Below are 24,381 nucleotides of genomic sequence, written 5' to 3' on the forward strand. Positions count from 1 at the left end.
CACTAAATTATATTTATGGAAATATTTCATTAATTTCAATGAAAATGCAATGAATTAGAGAAAATAATGTATAATACTCGTACAGAAGGCTCATTCTACCACTCGTTTATTCCAAAACTCGCCACTTCGTGGCTCGTTTTTGAATTTTGAACTCGTGGAAGAATATCAATGCCTTCTGCACTTGTATTATAAATAACTATCTTTTTGCAGGGAATAAAGGAATATCATTGTCACATCATTCAAAACGTCGCAGATTGTTAAGGACTTAGTTCAATTGATGCTGTAATGCCTCTATTCATAAATTCTAAAGCGCTTAAAGTTCTTCGAGACGATTATTGAGAATATATTGGCACAAAACCTTCCGAGCGTATTGTTGCCATCTTCGAAGAAAAGTTTATTGGTATCAGGCTTATAGAGATAATGAGTTGTCGTGGTGCAAACGACGTTGAATTGTAATGAGTCAATATCTTCTTAACTCCATACCTAAATCCTGTCAATAATTGGTATACGAGATATAAATTGCCCTATTTTGTGTATCCCGTACAGGAATTGTCAGGGACTGAATAAGGGTTTTGATACAATGAAAAGAAAACACAATGTAAGACCTCCAATAGGATGTGAACAATGCATATCTGAATGATATTGGGATTTATCGTCTCAAAAAACGCATTATTCTAGACATCATTAGTATTCATCTATTGTCACAACCAAAAGATATACTTATTATATGAATTCATCTGAATTTAATCTGGATTAAGATTTGAATTGAAGACCTATTTTCAATTGGTTGCGTCATCATAACCTGATATCGATGAATGGATAAGTTGAGATACAGCGTAGCAGTAAAAATTCCTTTTTACGCTCAACTTCTGAATATTTCGTAACTAAATAATGCATCATTAGCTACAGAAAAATCCAAAATATTATTTTAAAAATTGGCTTGGCCCTTCTAGAACATGGCTTGTCAACACATTACAGATTTTACCTTACGTTAGTTTTTGTTGCTTTTTGGTGTTTTGAAACTTTTCCAAACTGCACGATATATAAATTTAAATAATAGATGAGACCAGAAAGAATTAGAAATCGTATTTTTCCATCTAAAGGTTCTTCGAAGGGCGAACAGCCTTTGCTCTAGCTTTGGCTAGAAGCTAGAAGGTCTTGAGCCCTTTTGTGGGCTTGGAAAAGACCAATTTGAGCCAGCAGTCCAACAATGAGAGTGAAACAATAAAAAAACCTTCTGGAGAAACACTCCAGGTCTTGCTCAGGCAAAGAAATTTGTGGTGCTTTCACCGACCTCTACAAGAAAGCTCTTGAAGTTACCACGATCTGAGCTTCGGGTAATGCTGCTGAGAGGACACTGTTGGTGGAAATACCTTCTGCACCTCATGGGTAAGTCAGCAGATGAGATCTGCAGGCTCTGTGGGAAAGAGGTAGAAATAGCCGAACATAGTGCAATAATATTCTGGGTATGCCGGTATAACCGGAAGTTGTGGAGGTTTGAAAATATTTCAGAGAGATGATTGTCTCAAATCCCCATATGCAAATTTTCCCGAGCAATGTTATGATTAGTTTTCCATAAACGTCTTAGAGACACCATCGCGGTGAATCACCCTGTATAGAAGGAGCTCATAGTTAAGGGAATATGTGGAAATTTATTGTTTCTAGAATTCAGCGTTTTTTTAGACAATCAATTTCAAATCAATCATGGTTCAAATCCCCTTGAAGGCTGCATATTATGTATCCTCTTTATTGCACCAATACCTGCAACCCTTATTCAGTCATAACATAATGGGGTTCACAGGATGGGGTAATTGATATATCGGTTACAGGTTATTCATAGAATCCCAGCGGGAGCTGAGAAGATATTGGTTTATTATTATCTGTCTAACATCGTTTTCTGCCTCAACAAGTCTCTCACTACGTAAGAAAAAGCTATTGTTCTTCGCAAACGGAATCGACATATTCCAGATATCAATGTCAAAACCAGATATTAATCTGGGAATTCCAGATAAACTTCTATTTTTTCATCCTTAAAGTTATCTCAAAACCTACATATGGTAGGTGAGGTCTAATGGTGTAAGCCACAAAATTTGATTTTTTGCAAATATTTCTTTTCCTATGGGTTTTTCGAAAATTTTCATCATAACCAATATTGTATAGGATCAAATTCTCTACAAAATCTGCTCAAAAAATTTTTATCAGTTGAATATTTTTCGAGATAGAGTGCGGAGAGCTGCCATAAGTTTTTAGGCAGCTTTGAGGATATCAAAATACAAGTTTATGTCAGCTGAGGTATCTCAAATTCCGAGGTGAACTACTGAGATGAAAGAAACCACTTTCCCCTGAAAAACAGGTCAAACTTCAAAATATAACTGAATGAACAACTTTCCACTAATGCGATATATTATTCTCTGAAAAAAAAAGTCCTCTGAGCAGTTTTGCATTTTGTTCCAGAGAGAAAAAGCGTTCATTACAGCAGAAAACTTTTAATTGAGGCTGAAAGTACATCGGTAAAATTTTCAGCCGGGAAAATATAATGATATTTCACTAGAGAAGCAACGAGGTGATGAAATACTAGATTACTGCCGATTTATTAGAGCTGTGTTGGCATATACGTCATATTGCTTCGATTTGATACTGGATAAATACCGAAATAGATGTATCAACACCTTTATAATTTTTCTCTGGTAAACAAAACAACATTGTTTTGCTTTCAGAAAGTTACGTTCGCTGGGATATTTCTCAGACTTATCATAAATTATCTTTGGAAGAAAATAGATCAAGATACATGTGATTCATTCCTGACTTTGGTTATCCATATCATGTAACCAACGAGTACAAACCGCTACAATTGAAGCTCACTTGCAGATGGCAAAACCCTGAAATTTTTATACTATTCGGATTATTAGTATAGGTATAGTATATCCAAAGTCACTTGGAGGAAGCCTCAATATTTCAATTATACCAGGGTTGTCCAAGTTTTCAGAAATTCCTTTGGACATCTCAAAATTTTTGAGAATTTTCATGAAGAAATCAGAAAATCAAGAATAGTAATGAATTATTCGTAATTGAAAATTGTATTAGTTTATGGATTTCTCAACAATTCCAACGAAAAATTGATTAAAATTCATGAAATGTAGAATTTAGTTATCCAAACATCGAATTTCAGTTTCTTTTTGTGATTTCCGGAAGTCACAGACAGTTTTTAACAGTTATAAATAGCGGTTTTTCCTCATTCAAAGTTGTTCCTCGATAACTCTTAAAGTATTCATTTTAGGTAAAGGGTTTGCTTGAGTAACACCCACTATTTTCGTACGTAGAATCGACTGAAATAATAAAAAATATAGGTTCTGATTTAAAAATCTTGAGTTTTGATGAATTTGAGTTGTACAAGTTCATGATCCTCTTATAAACACCCTGTACATTTTTGGCCCAAGCCGCAAACAATTTTATAATACTACGTACTTGCGGACTCGAAAAAGAAAAAAAATTTCGAACAAAGTTCTTGCTGCTGAAATATTCAAAAAAATGTCAGTCCTCATCGCTACCATTTTTTTATAGGAATCCCAATAACTCATGAACCGTTGAGTTTTTACCCAAAGTATGGCATATTGCTGAAATTGCCATCAAAAAAGCTATCTAATGATGCAATAATATACTGGGTGTGCCATTTGAAATGAGGAAGTAGTAGTCTGTTTCCGGTATAACCGGAAGTTGTAAAGACCCGAAAATATTTCAGGGAGAAAGATCATTGTCTCAAACCCCAGTATGCGAATTTTCAGCTCGAAATTATTATTATTTTTCCATAAATGTCTAATGGGCCATCCCGATGAATCAGCCTGTATATTCATGGAATACATTTCCAGATTGTGGGGTGCAAGTCATACCACAAGATTGCCAGTCTAGCAACATTAAATTCGACCAGCTTTACGCCATTCTAGATTCACGTTTATTCCAAAGCAGGAATAAATTAACGTCATGGAAGAACATTTTTTTTACTTTTTGTTCACGAACTCCTGGTGAGCTACATTTTATGCCATGAAAAAATGCTCCGGTTATAATTCAACAGTCGGAAGTTACAGGATGTTATTGCTCCATATATAAAATTATGGTTCGTACGAAGAAGAAGAAGGGAGAAGGGTTGCATGATGAAAAACTTTCTGTTTCATGAACGTAGATTTATACTTGGTGAAAAACGTGGAAACCGACGTTTTTTTCTGCGCTAACCTAAACTGGATAACCTCTGGATAATTGAATGTTCCAGGCGGTTTCAGATGCTGGGATTGAGAGCATGCGGTTTCTGATCGAAGTGGCTTTCTATTCATAGTTCTTGATAATTAATCTTTAACATGGTTTCACCTGTCACTACATATATAAAGGGTGTTTTTTTTTAGAGCTATAGAACTTTAAATTGCAATAAAACAACGATGGATTATTCGATTGACATGAATTATATTTATCCGCAAGATAATCTTGTGGCATTACACATTTAACTCTTAAAGTATTCATTTTAGATCACCCTGTATAAATGATGACAAGTGGGGTATTTCGAAATCATAATTTCATGGAGATTATAAGTAGCATATAAAAATTGGGAAATCTCAGGGTCATATCGTGTATCACCACTTTCGGACCAGCCTGTAAAGTCAAAAATAATTCAAGCTTATGCGCTGAGTACTGTTGACTTTCGAAGAGTTATCGACCGATCGAGAAATATTGACTCGCCCTGTATATCAGAAAAAACGTGAAATTAGGCGGTCACCAAACGTGTCTTTCAATGAATCGATTGTGGCACGAGCTGTGTGACATGTTGCGCCGTCTTGTTGGAACCACAGCTCCTGGACATCATGGTTGTTCAATTCAGGAATGAAAAAGTGAGTAATCATGGCTCTATCCGATCACCATTGACTGTAACGTTCTGACCATCATCGTTTTTGAAGAAGTACGGACCAATGATTCCACCAGCCCATAAAGCGCACCAAACAGTCAGTTTTTCTGGATGTAACGGTGTTTCGACATACACTTGAGGATTAGCTTCACTCCAAATGTGGCAGTTTTGTTTGTTGACGTAGTCATTCAACCAGCAGTGCGCTTCATCGCTAAACGAAATAAAATGGACGTAGTGCACGATACGTATTCAACACAGAACCATCATTTTCGAAATGAAATTGCACTATTTGCAAGCGTTATTCAGGCGTGAGTCTATTCTTGATGAATTGCCAAACCAAACTGAGAATAAATCACTTGACAGCTGTTAAATCGGTCGCCATCTTGAACAGTAATGCCAACTTAAAGTTATATACCTCGAAAAAAAACACCCTATACCATATATGGATTTTAATTCTAACCGGAAGTTGTAGAGGTTTGAAAATATTTCAGGAAGAAAGATCATTGTCTCAAACCCCAATATGCAAATTTTCAGCACAAAATTGTGATCAGTTTTCCATAAACTCCTAATAGGCCATCGCGGTGAATCACCCTGTATAGTAGGAGCTCATAGTAGAGGGAATATTTGAAAATTAATTTCCAGAATTCAGCGTTTTCTCAGAAAATCAATATCAAATCAATCAGTTCAAATCCCCTTGAAGGCTTGTTATTATGTATCCTCTTTATTGCACCAATATCTGCAACCTTAATTCAGTCATAACATAATGGGGTTCACAGGATGGGGTAATTGATATATCGGTTACAGGTTATTCATAGAATCCCAGCGGGAGCTGAGAAGATATTGGTTTATTATTATCTGTCTAACATCGTTTTCTGCCTCAACAAATCTCTCCCTGCGTAAGAAAAAGCTATTGTTCTTCGCAAACGGAAACGACATATTCCAGATATCAATGTCAAAACCAGAAATTAATCTGGGAATTCCAGATAAACTTATATTTTTTCATCCTTAAAGTTACCTCAAAACCTACATATGGTAGGTGAGGTCTAATGGCGTAAGTCACAAGATTCGATTTTTTGCAAATATCTCTTTTCCTATGGGCTTTTCGAAAATTTTCATCATAATCAATATTGTACAGGATCAAATTCTCTACAAATTCTGCTCAAGAATTTTGTATCAGTTGAATATTTTTCGTAATTTAGTGTTGCAACAAAATCTTGGCTGGATGAAGAGTTTCTGGGGTCTGCACCAGGAAAATCAATCATCATTGATTGGTATGCTAAGTTTAAACTTGGTGAAATGAGCACTAAAGACGGTGAACGCAGTGGACGCTCAAAAGAGGCTGTCACCGACGAAAAAATTTTAAAAATCCACAAAAAACTTTGAATGACCGTAAAGTGCATTTGATCGAGATAGACATTGGGAAGATATCATCTGAACGTATACATCATATCATTCACGAATATTTTTAAACGAGAAAGCTGTCTGCAAAATGAGTGCCGCGCGAGCTCACAATCGATCAAAAGCAACAACTTGTTAATGATTCTGAGTAGGGTTTGAAGCTGTTTAAGTGCAATGAACCTGAATATTTGCATCGAAATGTGACAATGGATGGAACATGGCTCCATCATTTCACTCCGGAGTCCAATTGACAATCAGCTGAGTGGACTGCACACGATGAACCGAATCCAAAGCGAGGAAAAAATTCATTGATTACCTCCAAAAGGGCTAGACCATCAACAGCGATTATTATATAGCGTTATTGGATCGTTTAAAGGATGAAATCCTTAAAAAATGGCCCCATTTGAGGAAAAAAAGATTCTGTTTCATCAAGACAATGCGCCGTGTCACAAATCAATGAAAACAATGGCAAAATTGCGTGAATTTGGCTTCGAATTGCTTCTGCATCCACCGCATTCGCCAGATCTGGCCACCAGCGACATTTTCCTCAGACAAATACTCGCTGCAAAGAAATTTAGCGCCAACGAAGATGTAATCGCCGAAACTGAGGCCTATTTTGAAGCGAAAGACAAATCGTACTACAAAAATGGTATCGAAATGTTGGAAGATCGCTATAATCGCTGTATCGCCCTCGAAGGCAACTATGTTGAATAATAAAATCGAATTTTGCCAAAAAAAAGTGTTTTTCTATGGTAGATCGGGGCCTGTTATAATGAACATTTTCTGTTCGGAAATCCCCTGCGGTCCATATTTCTCACTCAATGTTGGAGATTCCGAAATCATAAACGGAAATCGAGAAAGCTAATTCGCATTGTCCAAAATAGCCAAGCCTACAAATTTTCTCGTTAAAACTTTCCAACAAGTACAGTTCAACTTCATTTCGAATAGTGTATATTCACTCCTAACTTTTGGTGTTATTCAATGTAAATGGTAATAAATCTCCAATTATTATCATTGAGAAATAAATCATAACTTTTATTTACATTAGTGCCGGGAGTTGATCTCAGGAGAGAAATTTTTTATAGGAAGCAGAGGCGGACGAGGTGAAGAACCAAGGTCGTAAGAAGACTTCGCTAGCGGAATATTCGCCCGAAAAACAGGCCAAAAGGAGAGCCAATTTCTCTGAAATTCCGACCTCATCTGGAGATGTCGATATTGCCCCACTTTTGACCTGACGTCCCTATAAAATTATACAAACAGAGAAGAAATATACCGTTTTATGTTATCATATATTCATGTTCATAAAATATTCAACAATCATTAAGCTATTTTCAAGTTCAAGTCTTTGTTTTCAATTGTTGAATATATCTTTATGATATAATATGCTGTTATTACTCTATTATACAAAATTCGATATCACTTACCTACTTTAAAAACCAATCGATACATTATAATGGAGCCTCAATTATTTCAATTATATAGTATAGATTTGAGATTATAGACTCTTCTACGTATGTTTACACCAATATTTCTGCTGATTTAAGAAATGCTAGCTAAGCCAACATTTCAATCAATCTTCAGATAATAGTTACGTTCTCTTGTTTCTTTACACGAAATTGAAGTGGAAACATTCTAACGTCGGAGTTTCTGATGGCAGAATGAATATTTCAAACTGCTGGAGAATTTCCAACCAGATATGGCGAATTTATCGAGTGTGAGCTTATGGAAAGGATCAACAAGTGCCACTTTTCATTTTTATGTGGAAAAGTTGAAAATATAGAAACGTATCGTATTCGAGATTTTGTGGGACACTGTGAAGATGTTTTCAGTTTGCTGGATGATGGAGGATATCATCCCTCAAGAATCTCAGGATATATCAGTATTGTTAATATAAATACGAAGGACCTCTCGAGCACTCGTTCACCGAAGAGATCGTTTTATCTTTTCATTTTTCAATTTTGAGCTGTGAATGGTCTAAAACGAGTCAACAATTACGAACTCCCAACTTTGGGAATATCTTTATTGCAGGCTAAAAATACTAAAAAATTGTACGAACAATTTTGAACGATTCGTCATAGATGGCTTAAAAATTTTTAATGTGAATGATGGGAATTCAAATTTGACTATAGAGTCATTTGCGAAACTTCGTGAAAAATTGTTCGTATAAAACTTGCAACAAAAAACAAGAGTTCCCATTTAAAATTCCAACCTTTGTTTTCACGTTACTACATCAAGAATTCATTCCAGTCATACTTCTGAATCTTTGTAATTGGAATTTGAATTTTTGTACACCTGGAGCGTCTTACGAATGAAGATCATTTCCAGTTCTTCAATTTATCAATTCATCATAAATGTGATGGAATTAAATGGACGAAAACGTGAATCAAGATGAATCGAATCCACGTGAGTATCTTTATACGCACATGACTGTCAACTTCTTCAACATAAAGCTATACCACTAAGATAGAGAAAATTGTATCTGAGTCTGGGAAAGACAGGAACCGAAATTACCGAAATTATTGACTGTGAATAACCTTTTTTCCATTAAATCTACGTAAAAAACATGAATTCATCGTCCAATACTCGAAATATATGCCAATTCGCAATTCTACTGATTCTAGAATTCCCATCGAAATATATTCAAGATCAATTCAAATTCTAACAAAAACAAGTTTTATTTTCGTCGGATATAGTCCAACATTCTGGGAAACAAATACCTATGCGTAGTTCATTGGGTACTGCGTATCGTATTTTCGATTAACAGAACAATTGTTGAATTTTCACTCATTTCCCAGGTGAATACGGAAAATATCGATTGTAAAATCGGGGAATTGATAAATTTATTCTGCACGTGCCATATCATAGTGACAGGACGGTATCAGGAATATTTTTTGATGAATTGTACAGGGTGGGCAAATTTCGATGTTTTAGCACTACAACTTTGAAACCAGAAAAGATAAACAAAATCTGATACCCCATTCTCGTTCTTTTTTTCTGAGAAACCAACAAGAGTTCGATTAATTTTTGGCCACCTTCTTTTGTTTTCGAGTTATAAGCGAAAATTGGAAAAATGGCGATATCGAAAAACATTTATATCTCCGCTAATACTGATGATAGAGCTCTGAAATTAAAACATCATAGAGGCAGTTTTTGACGTAGAATCCAGTGGCGTGCTCATCTTGTGAACAGGGTTTTTAATTACAAAGCTATGACCCAAAGTTATGTTTTTTTAAATGAGAACACTAAATTTCTATGTCAATTTTTGAAAGCTTAATTTTTCCAGATTTCAAAAATATTTAACATCCTATGGTTTGTATCAATATAAATATTAGAAAATGGTCGGAAACCTTTTTTATCTAAAAGTCTCAATATTTCTATAGTTTCAACTGTTGAAAAATAGAGCTTCCTTTAACAAGTGCAGTGTCTCTTCGTCAATCTGATTATTTATACGATGAATATCGAGGTAGACTGTCTTGTCAGCAGAGGTAGTATCGCCCAGGAGCTGAACAATGATTGTGAACCATTTATGGTGCCTGAATAGAAAAAAGCTCGATATTTGGGTGCTACAAAAGAACCTCATAGATCGAAATTCCACCAAAGACTACATCTAATTATACAAATATAAACCAGGCTTGAAGGATCGACATTTTCTGCAACATCTTATCGAAATGTGGTATAAAATAATTCGATGTAGAACAAGTGTAATGTTATCCCTAATAAAACTAGTTGTAATTTCAAAATATACCCTGTGTCATGATGCTCCTACATGAAAAATAACCAATTGACAAATAGAAAGAATTCAATTACGTGAATGATCTAAATTTGACTTGTTCAAACAATTTCAAACCTACTATGCCTTTCAAATTATCATTCTTTTGAATTGGATTATTGATTTTCTCAACTGACGGAAGACTCAAATCATTGGTTGAATAGTTATTCTGAAGTTATCAATAAATGGATTATTAGAGAAGTAGTTGCTTCAATTCAGCAGCAATTCTATAACGTGGATTCAGATGAGAGAACATATTATGGAGCAAGCCCAAGCAGTAGGGAAGTATATTCTTGATGAATCAGAGTCTGAATAATTTAATTAATTAGACGAAGAAGACAGTCCAGTCGAATGGTTGTTCTTTTTTTTTTAATCGGGAAAATGGATTATCAGCATCTCGAGAGCCAGTAACACTACCTCAGATTCAGCAAGAAATAACCGTATTAATACGAATTAATACTGATCGATCTTTCCAGATAGCAATTTATGTAGATCTACGACCTACTCTATATCGATTTAATCTTGAGTGTTCTGGATTCAATTTCGTTGTTGAGAAGCTTCGCCAATTTTAATTGCAGGATATTTCCTGGAGATCCCCTGAATTTCAGAACCGTGATTATCGTTTCACGGTTGGAATGAATCATCAGATTCAAGGCCAACTATTCGATTATTTTCGGTCATATAATCGAATAAAAATTTTTGGGGTTACTACATATGCTCGAAGATTGATGATTTAGGTACAAAGGACAATAATTGGAATAACAGAAATTCATGTTCTGGTGCTCCTACCTAAGCTGTTTTATCCTTAGCGCTAGAATGGCAATCAACACAATTTTTTCATTCTAACTTCAGAAGTACAATAATGTAAAAAAATAAAGGAAACCAATTTATATTTTCTCCTTCTTCTTTACATGTGAGGGTTCAATAACAAATTGATATTTGAATATACAGGGTGGCCATTTGAAAACGAAACAGACGAGATTACAGACGAAATAAAGTTTTTCGATAGAAATGCTCGGACAGGTCGATTTCTGTTTCGAGGGGGACAACTTAAGATGTAGGTTACGGACGCATAGCGCTTCAACCCTTGCTACTACAACCCTCACCTCCAAATTTTGAATAGGGAAGATGGGGTGAGTGATACCTCATTTGAAAGGTATTTTTATACTGATTTCAGCACAGTAATTGTTTTTTCATTTTATGCATTAGTTCTCGAAATATTCTTAACCAAGTATTTGAAAATGAAGTGGTGTTTTCATGGCACTTGTAGTAATCGACATTTTGAGCTTCAAAACAACTATGACTGTGGCTTCCTTCCTAACTAACTAACGCATGAATATTTCGAGAACTAATGCATAAAATGAGAAAACAATTACTGTGCTGAAATCAGTATAAAAATACCTTTAAATTGAGGTATCACTCACTCCATCTTCTCTATTCAAAAATTGGGGGTGGGGGTTGTAGCAGCAAGGGTTGAAGCGCTATGCGTCCGTAACCTACATCTTAAGTTGTCCCCCTCGAAACAGAAATCGACCTGTCCGAGCATTTCTATCGAAAAACTTTATTTCGTCTGTAATCTCGTTTGTTTCGTTTTCAAATGGCCACCCTGTATATCGATAAGCGATGTAAGAATAATCGATCCCTAATCAGCCGAATTCCGAACTTGTCCGAAAATTTTATATCGAAAAATTTTGTTCGAATGCTTGCAGTTGTGCGATCAGTACATTATTCCAGAAATTATAGGTAATAATCTGAAATTTTCCAGATTGGAGCAACGCACTTGAAACCTCACTATGTTACAGATCAAAACTCGATCTTCGAAAAACGTTTGCATTTGAGTGGTCTGTGACAAATATTTTAGGAGATATAACGAATCTTGAATAGAATTTCGAGTTTCACTGTTTTTTTAAATTTCTCGTTCAAATTTTCACAAACTGTGACATCTACGAAGAGTCACTAAGCGATGTTGTAGACCTCCATAAATCAGTTCTGTTCAAATTCGGAAACTTATTGGTTTCATACTGGTTCTTGACAGACGCTAGTTTCCGAAGCGAAATATACCTCAGAGATTTCCATGTATACAAAATCCATAATCGTCGTTTTCACCTCGGAACGTTGCAGACCAATGCTCCAAAACCGCCCGGGTTCATCTTTTCGAATTGTGATGCAGATCATCGAATATTAATTTGAGGTTAATGGGCGAATTGATTGGTTCGGAATATATATGCTTGGGGCTGGTTTCTATCTGCACCATTGTCCGTTCCTGAGCACCTAATCGAACGCACTTAATAGCAATCATGGTAATTTTACACCCCCACAGATCTATTTACCTACCCTCCACGTTTCGATTCGGAATGTGATCGACTATGGAAATATCATCAATTTTTGTCGAACGTTCGAATCGTATATTACATATCTGAGTGTATTTGATGATGACCTATCCAATCTACCATTGGTATGGAATCTAATCAGTCGACACAGTGAAGTGGTATAATTTGCAATTGGCCAAAAAAGTGATTTTTGAAAAATTAATTTGGAATGATACTCATAAAAAATATTGCAATATTTCGTGCTATGAATTCGAAGAAACATTTATAAAGGGTGTTTTTTTTAGAGCTATAGAACTTTAAATTGCAATAAAACAATGATGGATTATTCGATTGACATGAATTTCATTTATCCGCAAGATAATCTTGTGGCATTACATTTTCAATATGATTTCTGGCCATATGCCAGAAATCCTAGCCGCCACGGCTGGCTCGGATGTAGTCCAATCTGGACGTCCAATTTTCGATGACTTTTTCCAAAATTTGTGTCCGTATATCGGCAATAACACGGCGAATGTTGTCTTCCAAATGGTCAAGGGTTTGTGGCTTATCCGCATAGACCACTGACTTTACATAGCCCCACAGAAAGTAGTCTAGCGGTGTTAAATCACAAGATCTTGGAGGCCAATTCACAGGTCCAAAACGTGAAATTAGGCGGTCACCAAACGTGTCTTTCAATAAATCGATTGTGGCACGAGCTGTGTGACATGTTGCGCCGTCTTGTTGGAACCACAGCTCCTGGACATCATGGTTGTTCAATTCAGGAATGAAAAAGTTAGTAATCATGGCTCTATACCGATCACCATTGACTGTAACTTTCTGGCCATCATCGTTTTTAAAGAAGTACGGACCAATGATTCCACCAGCCCATAAAGCGCACCAAACAGTCAATTTTTCTGGATGTAACGGTGTTTCGACATACACTTGAGGATTAGCTTCACTCCAAATGCGGCAGTTTTGTTTGTTGACGTAGGCGTTCAACCAGAAGTGCGCTTCATCGCTAAACAAAATAAAATGGACGTATAGTGCGCGATACGTATTCCGCACAGAACCATTATTTTCGAAATAAAATTGCACTATTTGCAAGCGTTGTTCAGGCGTGAGTCTATTCATGATTAATTGCCAAACCAAACTGAGAATAAATCACTTAACAGCTGTTGAATCGGTCGCCAGCTTGAACAGTAATGCCAACCTGAAGTTATATACCTCGAAAAAAAACACCCGTTAGTTATACATTTCCACGAGAGAAAATTTTTATACCTACACACAACAAATCGGAAAAAATCTATTTTCTGTTATTATCGAACGATTTAATCCAGCCTGAATTGAACGTTCGAGATTCTGCAGAAATATATTTCATTTTCCACGTGAATTGAATTATCTATATAGACGGCATCGCATGTTATGTGGATGATTGGATTAAGCACTATAGCTAGTCAATTACTGGTGATTCGAGGCATCCATAATTATATGAGCATCAAGTGATATACAACATACTGTACCTAATAGGTAAAATATATAATCATTATATCATTTCCGTTGAATAAATCCTAAATGACATTTCAGATCTACTGGCTAAATGGAGCACTCTAAAATAATTGACTGTCTAAATGACAGACGTTAAATGGTATCAGAGTGTGAATTCACCAGGAAAGTTTTCAGTTCGGAGGAAAGTTTTTCCAATGTTTGATTTTCACAACCTTTATTAGCTTTTGGCATTGGTGAAATCCAACAAGATGAAAAAAAAAATTTCTTGTGCTGATAAAATATTGCTTTTTGAAGGGAAAAAATACAGTTGCAACAAAATCTTGGCTTGATGAAGAGTTTCCGGGGTCCGCACCAGGAAAATCAACCATCATTGATTGGTATGCTAAGTTTGAACGTGGTGAAATGAGCACCGAAGACGGCGAACGCAGAGGACACCCAAAACAGGCTGTCACCGACGAAAAAAATCAAAATAATTTTGAATGGCCATGAAGTGGAGTTGATCGAGATAGCAGACATTGTGAAGATATCATCTGAACGTGTACATCATATCATTCACGACTATTTGGACATGAGAAAGTTGTGTGCTAAATGGGTGCCGCGCGAGCTCACAATCGATCAAAAGCAACAACGTGTTAATGATTCTGAGCATTGTTTGAAGCTGTTCAAGTGCAATAAACCTGAATTTTTGCGTCGATATGTGACAATGGATGAAACATGGCTCCATCATTTCACTCCGGAGTCAAATCGACAGTCAGCTGAGTGGATTGCACACGATGAACCGAATCTCGAACCGAATCCAAAACGAGGAAAAACACAACAGTAATCTGGTAAGGTTATGGCATCAGTAATCTGGGATGCACAAGGTATAATATTCATTCAAAAGGCCAGACCATCAACAGCAATTATTATATAGCGTTATTGGACCGTTTAAAGGATGAAAGCGGCCACATTTGAAGAAAAAAATGGTGCTGTTTCATCAAGACAATGCACCGTGTCACAAATCAATGAAATAAATGGCAATATTGCATGAATTGGGCTTCGAATTGCCTCTGCATCCACCGTATTCGCCAGATCTGGACCACAGCGACTTTTTCCTGTTCTCAGACCTCAAAAAAATACTCGCTGGAAAGAAATTTCGCGCCAATGAAGAAGTTATCACCGAAACTAAGGCCTATTTTGAAGCGAAAGACAAATCGTACTACGAAAATGGTATCGAAAAGTTGGAAGATCGCTATAATCGCTGTATCGCCCTCGAAGGCAACTATGTTGAATAATAAAATTGAATTTTGCCAAAAAAATGTGTTTAACTATGGTAGACGGGGAGTTTTCAATTGGTCTGTTGAACATTCTTCAACAACGTTCAGAACTAGTTAAATTGTTTAATCAAAATCAGATCTCATTTGTGAATACTAGGGGAAGATTGAGAATAATTCATGGACAACATTATTTCGTTAATCGTTTCACTATTTCCTGTTGAGGAAGCGGATATTCGAGGAAAATAGATCTGTAGATTACATTAACGTTTAGAAAATACATTAGCGTTCAGAAAATAAGGTTAGTTGGATTGTTTCGCGTTCTTGCGGCAAGCACGATACTTTTCCTTTTGAAATAAATGAATTTAGAAGTTAATTAAGGTTTTAATTGCACACACAACAGTCTGAGCCACAGGATAATATGCTCTCTTGGTTGTATCCTTCACCAGTGTGAATAACGTCGTTAGCAATTCATGCTGACGGAACCAACCACATAAAATGGCATTCAACCACGAATCTTGTTACTCGAGCATAGTAAAGGTTGCTTCAAATCCCACGCAATTGTAGATGAGTGAAATTTAATTGGGAGATGATTAATCCTATCTGGGTTACTTGAACAAAAAACCCTTCAAGTTTTACACAAAGAACACCCCCAATTTGTCTCAATTTTCCGATTACTCTAGCTGAGCTGATTCCAAAAATGTATCACATATGGATTCCAATTGGTACAGGGTGGACAAAAATACAATAGTTTTGTGTGTGCTCATAAAGTAACGCGTAACATTTTTTATTAGTTAAATTAACATTATTATCAAAAATACTATCTGAAAATGTAACAAACTACAGGGTGTTATATTCAAACCAATTGCCGCTAGACAATAAGTATTTTTGATAATATTGTTAATTTAACTAATAAAAAATGTTACGCGTTACTTTAGGAGCACACACAAAACTATTGTATTTTTGTCGACCCTGTACCAATTGGAATCAATATGTGATACATTTTTGGAATCAGCTCAGCTAGAGAATTCGGAAATTGAGACAAAATATGGGTGTTCCATTTAAAAAAAATGTCGGTGACGTCATTACTCGAAAGAAATTCACCCTGTATATTAGATTATTATTTTAAAATACGGTAAATTGAAATAAAATCGACGTGTTTCAGGCTTATTTCTTAAAATGATCTGTTTAGCTAAAAATGAATATGTTCCATAATTTACGGACACAGTGTATAGACATCGGTCGATGGTAAGCGAGACATATCTTCATATCTATCGAAAAAAAATTTTTTTTTCGATTGTGCAGATATGTAGTATTATAAGTCTGTGTGCGGTTTGGACCAAAAATGTACAGGGTGTTCATAAAAAGATCATGAACTTAGACAACTCAGATTCATCAAAAACCTGGAAGTCCAAAAGAAAAACCAATCGGTGAGAAATTGTCTCTAGACCTTCTTATTCCGAAAACCAGTCAAATTTGCAAACAAAAATTTTGTTTGAAAGAATGGTTTTTCCTCAATAACTGTCCATGCCTTGGTTCGAGATTTTCTCCGATAACATATTTGGATAGACCGTTAAGAATACTATCATTGTGATGTATCACTTCTTAATATTGCTCGAAGGATAAGCCACAAAATCCAATGACTCTGTACATAAAACCTTGCGTCTGAACAAGTTTATAAAATACAAAGTAGGCATCAAATTCGATTTTAGTTGAAATGTCGCCAGAATCGGCTATAACAAATGGTTTGTGCAAAAACTATATTCGATAGGGTAATCTGTCGAACGCCAATCAAATTTTCAATTTGTATGAACTCGGGTAGGTACCTGTTGTAATCGAAATTTGAGTTGCTGATGTGTACGTGAACGCACAAAGAGTAGGGGAGATTACAACACTCTAACAACACAAAGGCCGTTTATTAATTAGTGTAATGGACGATTACTAAATAGCTTGTTCGGTGTTTTGCATATATAGCGGATTTCTCTACATTCTTCAGCCGGCTGAAGCTAAACGAGCACCTTAATACAAAAAGGCTTCTGTCTGTCACATATATTTGCAGAGGGGATTTCGCGCGATGAACTTAGAATTTTCGACAAAATTTTGAATTGAATGAATGTAACAATTATCACAAATACATTTCGTCAAAAAAGCTATCTCATGATTCCATAATATACAGGGTGTGCCATTTGAAATGAGGAAGTAGTAGTAGTTGTGAAGATCTGAAAATATTTCAGCGAGAAAGATCATTGTCTCAAACCTCAACATGCAAATTTTCAGCTCAAAATTGTGATCAGTTTTCCATGAACTCCTAATAGGCCATCGCGGTGAATCATCCTGTATATTCTAAACGGTTGAATTTCGAGCGGTGATACGATGATGACATTTGATCAAAATGACGAGTCTTACAATATACAGGGTGGCCATTTGAAAACGAAACAGACGAGATTACAGACGAAATAAAGTTTTTCGATAGAAATGCTCGGACAGGTCGATTTCTGTTTCGAAGGGGACAACTTAAGATGTAGGTTACGGACGCATAGCGCTTCAACCCTTGCTGCTACAACCCCCACCCCCAATTTTTGAATAGGGAAGATGGGGTGAGTGATACCTCAATTTAAAGGTATTTTTATACTGATTTCAGCACAGTAATTGTTTTTTCATTTTATGCATTAGTTCTCGAAATATTCATGCGTTAGTTAGTTAGGAAGGAAGCCACAGTCATGGTTGTTTTGAAGCTCAAAATGTCGATTTTTCACAAAACACTACAAGTGCCATGAAAACACCACTTCATTTTCAAATACTTAGTTAAGAATATTTCGAGAACTAATGCATAAAATGAAAAAACAATCACTGTGCTGAAATCAGTATAAAAATACCTTTAAATTGAGGTATCACTCACCCCATCTTCCCTATTCAAAAATTGGGGGTGGGGGTTGTAGCAGCAAGGATTGAAGCGCTATGCGTCCGTAACCTACATCTTAAGTTGTCCCCCTCGAAACAGAAATCGACCTGTCCGAGCATTTCTATCGAAAAACTTTATATCGTCTGTAATCTCGTCTGTTTCGTTTTCAAATGGCCACCCTGTATAAAAAATTCTAGCAAAATCATCGTGAGCTAATTTCCCTTTGATGCGGCGGGTTGTCCTAATTCTAGATGAAAATTTCTCCCGTGAAATTGAAAGGGTTGATTCTGGTCCGAGAACTGCTATTACACGCCTTCTCCATAATGCCTAGTTAATGAACAATGACGCAGAATAAGGGGAAAACAACACACAGTACAGATGGATCGTTAGAACTTTACGACATAAAATATTGATATCGACCATTCCGTGGATCACACAAAATACCCAGAGACGTAGCTAGGAAAGCCAGCCTCTGCTCCCTGCAAAAAGGAAATTGCTAGGTGGGCGAAGAAACAGGCCGATAAGAGTTTCCAGCTCAGTTTTCAACAATTCAACGTCGAACTCGAGTTTTATTGGCAAAGCGGTTCAATTTACTAACTTCCGGGCTTAATCTGGGGTTTGTTTGTTCGACAAGCCATGTGAACCAGCCTTCATTAATGGCAATTCTAAGACTCCCATCGGAATTATAATGATAATGGAGGTCTTTGCTCAAACAGCCAAATACACACATCGCCAAAATTCTTGGACCAACAATAATTATTCGGTATCAATCGATAATAAATTAGTAAGATCCAGCCTTAGGTAAATTTAAATTGTCTTCCAACGTGAACTTTAATTTGCGATTCATTTGTCTCAAATTGCAACCGCATATCAGAACATCTGGACATTCTGGAAAAACAAACATCTGAATACGTAATGTAGGTCAAGGACGTACAAAGCGTGTGTAGAATCAGTTATAACATATGGCGCGGAAACAAGAGCTGAAACATCTGTGCCAAACAGAATCTTGGAAACAACAAATATGAGGATCTCGAGGGTGATAAGCGGATATACATGGAATGATTTGAAGATGAACACAGCCATTACTAAAAGTATCGAACAAAGTGAGTCCAGCGAGTCCAGCTTCGATTGAAAGAGACAACATGGAATAAACCCCCTTAGGGTATTCACCAAAACGATAGGTAGACAGCTTACAATCTATATCCTTATAAACAAGTACATAAAGGAATTGCAACCAAAGGGGCAAAGAACCTCCTGAAAGAGGGAGTTCGGAGAAGATTCAGTTCTAGGAAATGGCTCAAAGCTGATCCCTCTCGTTATCGTTTTGTTGCACTTCAAAGGAAGGCTATCAGAATTGTTGCTTGTCTGAATATAGACAAAATTGTGAACCTGCATCCGTTGCACTTAATACCTAGACTTATTTTCTTGAAGTATTAACGCTACATCCATATTAGGACCAGACATAAGTATGGATCTAGGGATTGGAATCTTTTGATGCCGGATTTTTGTCTACTGACTTTATCTCGAAAGGATTTTTTGTATATGTGCATCGAGATATACAATAAACATTCAACAGAATTCAAAGATGAATCTCGCTTACCATTGACCGACGTATACAGGGTGATCCACCGGGATGGCCTGTTAGACGTTTATGGAGAACGAATCATAATTTTGAGCTAAAAACATGTATTTTGGCGTTTGGGACAATGATCTTTCTGCTTAAAATATTTTCAGATTTCTACAACTTCCGGTTATACCGGAAGCAGACTACTACTTCCTTATTTCAAATGGCGCACCCAGTAAATTATTCCATCAGAAGATAGCTTTTTTGATGACAATTTCGGAAATATGCCATATCTTGGATAAAAACTCCACGGTTTATGAGTTAATGGGATTCTTATAAAAAAAAATGGTGGTGATGAGGACTCACATTTTTTTGAATATTTCTGCAGAAAAAGCTTATTTTGAAAAAACCTTTTTCATTTTCGATTCTGAAAATACGTAGTATTATAAGACTGTTTGCGGTTTGGACGAAAAATGTACAGGGTGTTTATAAGAAGATCATGAACTTCATAGTCTGTTTCCGGTATAACCGGAAGTTGTAGAGATTTGAAAATATCATCATTGTCTCAACCCCCAACATGAAAATTTTCAGAAGAAATTATGATTAGTTTTCCATAAACGTCTAATAGGCCATCGCGGTGAATCACCCTGTATAGTATCACTAGAAAGGTATGCATTTAACCACATTGATGATAAAATAATCATAAAATGAAACCTATGATTATTATCGCTATTTTCGATATTTGAATGGGATTAATAATAATAATTTGATCACTCCGAAATCAGAAAGTCAATAAGTATTCAATTATCCAATCCAAACCACGCATTTGAATTTTCCGATGAGCAATTGAAAACCGAAAATTTTTCCGATACTAAGTATTTATTTTACAACATTTCAGCACAATTCGAATTCCTCTCATTTTTCTATCCAATTGTTGAATATATTCAGGAATGAGCAAATAAAACGTATAAATTCAATTTCAATAATTCCTTTCCCACGGAAAATAATAAATATTATACTGCGGACATCACAGAGAATTTCAACTCGGTCGGTTATCATTGAAATATTTTTTTATTTATACGTGTGGAATAATACGGATTCTCCAGTAGAAGCGAATAAAGGAGAGACATGGAAAAATAATGACTCACCTGATGCCCTTCAGGTTTACGTATGATTTCATATTCCTTCGTCCTTCGTACGAGAACTTGAACTAAACCTTAACTAGGACGAAACTTTTCGAGTTCGAAACGATTAATCATCCAAACCAACAAAAAAAGTTCCACGTTGTCATGAGATCAGAATTTACACAACAGATGTGAAGAATACAGTTGATACCTAACTGAACTTGTTTGATATTATGGAAAAAACTGTATCATTGTTTATGCGGAAAATATTTCCAGTCACTCAAGATTATGCATGCTGAATGAAACTAGAAGCTTTGAAGGAATAATACATTTCTTGAAACATTTTCATAGAATATGGAGAAAAAAAAATCAGTGGATGTTGTAGGATGATATCAATTTGACTTTCTTTGTATTAAAGCACAGTGAATATTTTTGATGACAGGATATTTATAATATATCAATGCGACCTTGAAATATAATAGAGTCGGAAAAATTATCTCGTGCAAGAAAATAGAACCACAGATGACTTGTTTTGCATTCCGCATTTATTTTCTTTAAATTTTCACTGATCGACAATTTTTGAAATGTCATGGATTGTTAATAATCATTTTCCAACCCAAGGTTGTTTTCACACAAAAGTTCCGAAGCAAAATTATTTTGTCATTTCAATTACGAAAATATTGAAAAAATTGCTGAAATGATTACAAATTCAAGTTCTACAAAAAAACTACTTATGAAAATAAAAAATTTGCATAAGAGTTTAATTTTTTCCATTATTTTTTCCGAGTATTGAAAGTCATTGAGGAAACCTCTTCAAAATAGATCGGGAACATCAAGATCATAATTTTGTCCAAAATACTTACCATACTTCCCTCTCTGAAACAGTGAAATTCTTCAAAACTCATCGAAATACAATTAAAAAAATGCACGTTACCCTCAATGACTCGAGTATATTAAAAGGGAATAAATGCGGCAATCGACACCAAAAAAGGAAGAACCCATCCGTGGAAATTAGATCTACTCCAACGAATAGGATATACCCCAAATTCAACCCTCCAATTTCACATAGCTACGGTAACAAAAGACGGAAAATTGGCTAAACGTCTGAAAGTAGAAAAAGCCGAGACCAAGACCTTCAAAAGATACATGCATGATGAATGCATTGAATTTTCGTATATATTAAAAAACCTTGCACGAGTACATAAATTGTCATTCTATATCTAAATCCAAATTAACTTCTCGATCGAATCTGCAGTTTTCAAATTAACAGTAAAAAAATTGCGAACACTAGTTAGATTTTTCCCATATAAAAAATTTTGGACTCTACACCAAGTCTGACAGTTTCTGTTCGAGAGATATCGTATGCACGGTGGCCGGGCAGAATTGATTCCAACCTCGAATACTTCATAAATCTAACCAAATCGTTTGGGACCATTCTCGGCTCAAAATTTTTCCGTAAAGAAGTGATCACGGAAAGAAAAAAAGTTGGAAGTAGCAGATCTATAAAAGTAGAATATGTTTCTTACCTTTAGTTATAAAGTCAGTAATGCTGAATCAAACTAGAAGCTTTGCGAGAGCGGTCGAAATTAGACATTTCTCAAAACATTTTTGTAGAAAATGGTTGAAAAAATGATTTCAGTGGATGTTGTAGGATGATATCAATTTGACTTTCTTTGTATTAAAGCACAGTGAATATTTTTTGATGACAGGTTATTGATGATATATCGATGCGACCTTGAAATATAATAATTTTTCATGAAAATAAAAACATCTATATGATTTTCATTTTTTCCAAAAATTTTTCCGAGTGTTAAAATTCATTGAGGAAACCTCTTTAAAATAGATCGGGAACATCAAGATCATAATTTTGTCCAAAATACTCACCATACTTCGCTCTCTGAAACAGTGAAATTCTTCCAAACTCATCGAAATACAATTAAAAAAATGCAAGTTACCCTCAATGACTCGAGTATATTCAAAGGAAATAAATGCGGCAGTCGACACCAAAAAAAGAGAAGAACCCATCCGTGGAAATTAGATCTACTCCAACAAATAGGATATACCCCAAATTCAACCCTCCAATTTCGCATAGCTACGATAACAAAAGCCGGAAAATTGGCCAAACGTCTGAAAGTGAAAAAAGCCGAGACCCAGAACCATTAAATATTTCTGAGTCAACCAGCCGGTATACTTCGGGCGAGGACCAAAATAAAATTTTCCTCTTATTTCATCTTCAAAACACCCCAATTAGAAATTGGAAAACCGAAAGCTTTTCCGATGGTTACAGTACACTTCAGCACAAGAAAACGCGCGACAATTTCGTATATTCGAATTTCACTCGATCTACCGGCATTCCGCACGCAACTTAGAATTTTTTCGTAATAAGTTTCGACTTTCAAAACTTTCGGAAAAGTCTCAAAAAAATGTTCGTTAATTCATGAAACATGCAGACATTCAGATAAGTAGCAGACAACATTCATTTGAAAGTTTGTAAAGTGAACGAAAAGTTGTGAGTGAATGATGAAAAAAAAAAATTTTTTTTTTGGTTGTCGATGATTTGTTACATATTCAAAATATTTAGCAGGCATGAGTGTGGAAATGATTGAGAGAAAGAGAGAAAGACACAGAAAATTTGATAGATTACTACTGGATCCAACCTTATAGAGCGAAGTTTCGTAAACTAGCGTGCAAAGTCTGTTTTAGTACAGCTTCTTACACCCAGTGACAACCTTTTAAGACTGACTTTCCGTCGCGATGCTTTTCCGATCTAGAGCTGACCCAGTGGAAAACTGTGACGGCGCAGATCGATCAGAGCATGCGCCAAGGTGGCCACCTTTCCTCTTCGTATCAAACAACACCTTGGCGTTATAATGTTAAAATATGTTCTATGCAAAGAAAAATGTTAAGTACACAATACACTGGAAGATCCGGATGTTCTCCATCTCTCTCCCTGTTATATTTTCATCTCTATTTTTCTCAAAGATGCTATTACGGCCTCCATCAGCCAGAGAGGATGGTATTTTATTATTCCTCCTTCCGGTGGGGTTTTCTCAGCCTTGTATTGTCTCTTTTTTAAGCACCTGTAAGTTGAGTCCTAATGGAAATTTTTCAGAAGATTAAACAAAAGTTCATTAATATGTTCTTTGTTGATTAGTGTATTCATTAGTATTTTGAAAACTGAATATTAGATGTTAGTTCAGAAGAGGAAAACTTTAAATGATTCGAAATTTGCATGTTACTTTACAATAAGACAAGAGCTTTATACAATGTGTCCATAAAGTATGGAACAAATCATTTTTAGCTAAACAGACCGTTTTAAGAAATAATTCTGAAACACTTCGATTTATTATTTTAATATACCGTATTTTTAAATAATAATCTAATATACAGGGTGAATTACTTAAGAGTAATGACGTCAACGTAATTTTTTTAAATGGAACACCCCCATTTTGTCTCAATTTTCGGATTACTCTAGCTGAGCTGATTCCAAAAATGTATCACATGTTGATTTCAATTGGTACAGGATGGAAAAAAATACAATAGTTTTGTGTGTGCTCATAAAGTAACGCGTAACATTCTTTATTAGTTAAATTAACAATATTATAAAAAATACTTATTGTCTAGCGGCAATTGGTTTGAATGTAACACCCTGTAGTTTGTTGAATTTT

The 24,381-nt window shown here is 35.6% G+C and overlaps 1 protein-coding gene across 4 annotated transcripts in view; it reads right to left on the minus strand.

Annotated features, from left to right (window-relative positions):
• Window positions 1-23,464, minus strand: part of LOC123686707 (NACHT and WD repeat domain-containing protein 2) — a 72,681-nt gene extending 49,217 nt beyond the window's left edge. For 3 of the 4 annotated variants that reach the window (XM_045626943.1, XM_045626941.1, XM_045626944.1), the window contains exon 1: window positions 20,738-20,909. The gene's annotated coding sequence lies outside the window, so the exon portion shown is untranslated. Of the gene's footprint in view, window positions 1-20,737; window positions 20,910-23,370 lie in introns of those variants that run through there. The other variant, XM_045626942.1, reaches the window with a different exon arrangement.
• Between the last annotated feature and the right edge of the window lie 917 nt (window positions 23,465-24,381).

Source organism: Harmonia axyridis, chromosome X, assembly GCF_914767665.1.
Source record: "Harmonia axyridis chromosome X, icHarAxyr1.1, whole genome shotgun sequence".
In the NCBI taxonomy this organism is placed as follows: domain Eukaryota; kingdom Metazoa; phylum Arthropoda; class Insecta; order Coleoptera; family Coccinellidae; genus Harmonia; species Harmonia axyridis.